We start from the raw sequence: 5,431 nt of genomic DNA, 5'->3' as shown, positions 1-5,431 counted from the left end.
TCCCTTCCAACGTTTCAATCAATGGTATCCACAATGGGTCTGACCTTTGCAGTCTGGCGATCTCCGACAGATGGTTGTCCAGAGTTGACTCCGCCTCGGGAGAGGCTGCGCGCTGTGGAGTGATTCTGGAAGTTGTCGGAGGCGCTGCTACGCGTGAGGTCTCCGAGAGGACGGATCCAGTCCTCCTGCGGGCTCCAGTGGGTCGACCAGAGGTTTTCGTTGTGGTTCGAGGTCCTGTTGCGGCAGCGGTCTGTTCGACACCGTCTGCCGTGACCTGGTCCCCGTCTTTCGAGGTCTGGCCCTCTGTTTCTGAAGTTGTCGAGAACAGGGCGGCTATACCAATGCCGATGTCGGGGTCATCGAAGGTTAGCTCGCGTTGGAGATCTTTCCAGTCGTCCTGTACCGCTCCGCGAGAAAGAGAGTCAGCTACGACATTCTTTGGACCAGGAACATATCGTACTGTCATGTTCAGACCTTGTAAGGCTAATTTCCATCGCTCCAGGCGAGTGTTCTGGACTCTTCCCTTTTGGGCATGACTAAGCACATATTTTAGAGGGGCATGGTCACTCTCCAGAACAAAAGATCGTCCATGTATGTAATAATGGAATGCCTGAATACAAGAAACGATGGCCAATGCTTCTTTCTCAATAGTACTGTAATTTTTCTCTGCCTTGTTCAACGTACGTGAATAGAAGGCAATGGGACGCCTCTCACCTGTTTCTGTTTCCTGGCTGATCCATCCTCCCACACCTTTGTCACTTGCATCTGAAGCGACGATGAAGGGACGGTTAGGGGAGAAATCGGGATATGCCAGTACATCGGAGTTGACCAGGGCATCTTTGAGAGCTTCAAATGCCGCGTTACACTCAGGGGTCCAGTTGAAGTGGATCCCTTTTCTCGTGAGAGCGTTAAGGGGTGTGGCAATTGTCGCGAAATTGGGGACATGTTTCCTGAAGTAAGAACACAATGCCACAAAGGATCTCACATCCTTCGCGTTCTGTGGGGTGGGATACTCCTTGATTGATCGAATCTTGGCAGGATTTGGAGCAACTCCACTTGGTCCGATATGTCGACCTAAGAACTTGAGACCCTCCGTTGAGAACAGATGCGTTTTTGAAGGTTTGAGTTTCAGGTTGTTCTCCCGTAACCGCTGAAGAACTCGTCGCCACGTTCCCAGATGATGCTCGAACGTTGGGCTGTACATGCACAGGTCGTCAATGAACAGAACCAGTCCTTCGTCGGCCAGGATATCGTCAAAGATTTCCATGCCAAGTCGTGCAAATGTGTATGGGCTCTCGGAGAGCCCCATGCTCAATACTCGAAATTCGAGCTTGTCCCATGGTAGGACAAAGGCGGTCTTGTGACGATCGCTTTCCTTGATGGGCACCTGATGGAAGGCGGCGGCCAAGTCAGACGAACTGAACCACTTCGGGTGGTTTTCACCTACCTTGGCCAGGAGTTCGTCTGGATTGGGAAGAGGAAACGTCCGCTTCTTGCTGATGGCGTTCAACTTTTGATAGTTGACACATAGTCGGAGGCTTTTGTCTGGTTTCTCCACCAGCACCACTGGTGAGCTGTATTCTGAATGACTTTTTTGAATCAATTTCTTGTCCAACATTTCCTGAATGATCTTCCTGACCTCAGGTTCTTGAGATTTCGGAATCCTGTAGGGTTGAGAAACGACTGGTTCGTCCGTCAGGGTCTTGATGTCATGCGTGATCCTGGTGCACAACCCCAAGGGATCGTGATCGAGGGCGAAGCAGTCTCGAAATTCCACCAGGAGGTTCTGGACTTGGGCTAGGTGGTTATCGTCCAGGTCTCCGTACTTGAATGCTGCTAGAAATTCTTTGTGATCCGATGGTTCCAAAGACGACCGTGTCTTCGTATCGCCTGAAGGGCTGGCTCTAGAGGGACACTCTTGTCTCTGTCTCACCTGTTGCATGGGAGGTCCTAGATGCGCTGTCACGACGGCGTGGTCCTGTGAAGCTGTGCCTGTCTCTTCACCAGGCGCTTCATCCGTGCTGGGGCTCAGCAGCTCAGAGAATGGTATGACTTGAGCCTGTGTGAGGAATCCCAGCGGCTCGTCATTCCGGAACTTGTAACTCCGGGAGGTGTAGTTGGCGATTCCGATCATGAGTCCTTCGCCGATTCGGTCGGCTTCAATGATGCAGCGCAGGGGCTTGACTGGCTCGTCCGCATTCTGGTTGTGCGGATGGAACTCCCAGGAGTCCTGAGGAGACGATTCGATGCGTTGAATCGTGTCGGGGTTAACCTGTGCTCGGATAAAAGTAACCGAGTGGGGGCTGACATGCTGATGTCTGCCTACCGCTGCCACAGGTATGATGGGCGAGCACGGTTGTTGTTGCTGTGAATCGAACAGACGGACGGGGTGCCCTCTGACATGGAGCAAGAAGTTGGAAAGATCATGATGAATCTGGTGTCTGGGCTCGGCCAAGAAGTCTAGCCCTAAGATGGCTTCATATGGGCTGAGGTTTCTGACTATATGAAACAAGTGGGTCACCGTTAGCCCAGGAGCGAGAGAGAAGGTTACTTCTCCACATCCGATCAGCTCTAGTGCTTGACCGGTGACGGATTTCAATGACAGATCTGAGGTCACGATGGGGTTGTCACTGAGGGTTTTGTACGCATCGAAGTCGAGAAGCGAGTGAGACGCTCCGCTGTCTATGAGCGCATATACCTCCTGGCTACGGGCGGATAAAACTGTTAACTGGTGGGTGGCTGAGGACTCCGGCCCTGCGAGTTTTTTGAGCAGCGGTTAGCCGTGTGTCCAGGTAGCTTGCAGCACGCACACACGATGTTCGTGCACTCTTCAGCTCTGTGGTTCTCGTTACAGAAGGGACATTGCGGCTGAGGGCAGTGGCGAATCAGGTGATTCGGACTATTGCATCGATAACATCTCGGTTTTGACTCGTACCTGGGCTGGTTTCCAGCTGCTTGTCCATGAAAATCGGTTCGGAAGGGCCCATTCTGCTGGTTCTCTTCCTGGTTCCGACGAGTCTGGTAGGCTGGTCGCCGTCCTCGGCCTCCTCGTGTTAGGTTTCGAGCGCCTCCTCGACCACGGCCGGACTGGAATCGGGGCTGGTGGTTGTCGCTCCGGTCGCTGCTGTCATAAGATGCCTGACCTGCGTTGTCACAATGGTCTCCTAAGTCATTGAACATGGCGTTGATGGTTGACTTCCGGAAATACCTGGCGTTCACCTCTTCCATGTGAGCGGCGACACGGACAGCTTCCTCGAAGTCGCTGATCTGACGTTCCACGACAGGGCGACTCAGCATGGGTGGTAGGCCTGATATAAATTGTTCCAAGGCGATGCGGTTCAGAATGTTTTTCTGGGTGTCTCGCTGTTCAGGGGAACCGACATCGCTGGCTAACTCGGGGTATGCCAGCCGAGTCAAACGTTCAATTTCGTATGCAAACTTCCTAACCGGAGTGTCTCGTCCCATTCGTGCAGAGTGTAGTCTGTTCACCTGGGTGGTTGGGTTGGTCACTCCCCCATATTGTTCTAGGAGCGCCTGCTTCACCCTGTTCCAGGTGTACTGTGACGGACTTAGTCTATCACGCAAGCCTTCTAGGAACGGGATGACGTTGGTGTCTACTCGTAGAAATAGTAACGGCAGCAGTTCCTCGTCCTGGATGTTGGTGATTTTTCTGAGGAGGTCCACTTTTTGAAGCCAATCACTGATCGCTTTGCCGTTATATTCCCCTTTGAATGAGAACAGGTGACGCAGAATAAAAGCGTCGGAATGACCGGTTCCCCGATCATCGGGATCTCTAAGTGCATGAAATTGGTGACCTCTAGTCTCATTCCCCGTCTCCCACTGTGATCGGGACTGACCTTGACCTGGAGCAGATGGCTCTAGCGGCGGAAGAGGAGGAGGTGGTCGTCCTCCGATGCCGCCCATTGCGTTCTTTCCAGCTGCACTCGCAACCGGATGTCCTGTACCCGCCGTCTCGTACTCGTAGTATTCTTCCTCCGGTGCTGGCGGTGCGGTTGCGGAGGGGTTTCCCGCTGCACCCGCCTTTGCGTGTCCTTCATCATCCGATTTGACCATGCTAGAAAGAAACATCATTAGCATTGGTACTTTGTCGCTGGTACAAGTGACCTATTGTCCCTGCCACTGTACGCCTGGCCCTTAAACCTAAGACGTGAGCTGACCGAGAATACCACCCATACCCGGCCGGTGTATGTTCGGTGGGCATAGTTCCCCCAGAGGACCACCCTCTGCTATGCGAGTATGTCCGGTAGAACGGTGGGGCAATACCCGAACTACCGGTTCCCCCCAGCTCCCACGCGTCCAGGCTGCGACGACCATCCTGTTCCTCGTGAACAGACGGTGTGGTTTCTGTGGGCTACCTATTCCTTGCCCTACTCTTCAACGTATACGGTCGGACAACGCACACACGGCAGGTTACATAGTGTATACTTGAGTAGATGGCTACACGTCAGTCAGTCAGTCCGTTTCCTGAGTTACGTTATTAGGTACTCTTTGTTCATCGTCGTGTCAGGTCGGGTTTGATTAGTCGCCCCTGTTAGCCCGCTTTAGAACACAAAGAAAAATATTTTTAATTAGTTTTATTTTCCATTTCAGTTTTACTAACAGCGGCTAATAGGGTCGCCATCCACTCCGCCGCCTCCTGGTCCCAGTCCTCATCATCTGGTGACGGAGGTGGCGGAGTGACTCGGACGAATTTATATGACTCGGGGTCTGAGTCATAGCCGTCCCCGTCGGTCTTGTCGTAGTCGTTGCAGATTTCGGTCGAGTTGCGTCGGATCTCGTCGGACCTTTAAACAAAATATTGCGCATTAGTATCATGTCGGGGAGGAAGTGCCGGAATCATAACATGTAACAGCACTCCACAAAAACTAATTGTCTCCATCACCCACCAAAAATTGACTGATTGTAGAATAAATTAAACAAGCGTTAGGAATATTACACACGACAGTATACTGTTAGCACATGGGATGGTGACAAACCCTGTTAAAATACAGGTATCGGTTGAAGATGATATATGTATGTCGGACAAACATACAAACATGCAAACATAAGCGGGGAATCATCAGCGTGTCGCGGGGTTGGGCGTACTTCGGATAGCAACATCACTTCACTGGCTCAAATAGTCACGTCACAACATCACAAGGTGGGTACACAGCACAAGGTTCTGTTCGATCAGAACAGATTTTAAAATACCGCAAGAGCCCCCAGTGTGATTTAAGTGGTCCCTGTGTGTACCCAGTTGTTGCCTCAAGTGTTTAGTTACGTCTAGGGGATTTGTAGATACCGACTCTGCTGCACACCGTGTTGTACGCATGCCCCGCTGGTCTCCGCCCGACCCCTCCGAAGCCCTGTCTCCCTTCGTCACATCATATCCCTCCATTCCCTTCATCACACCATCACACAAAGACACGTA

Source organism: Amphibalanus amphitrite, unplaced genomic scaffold (assembly GCF_019059575.1).
Source record: "Amphibalanus amphitrite isolate SeventyFive unplaced genomic scaffold, NRLGWU_Aamphi_draft 000182F_arrow, whole genome shotgun sequence".
NCBI classification, from domain to species: Eukaryota; Metazoa; Arthropoda; class Thecostraca; order Balanomorpha; family Balanidae; genus Amphibalanus; species Amphibalanus amphitrite.
Note: the sequence above shows the minus strand (reverse complement) of the source record.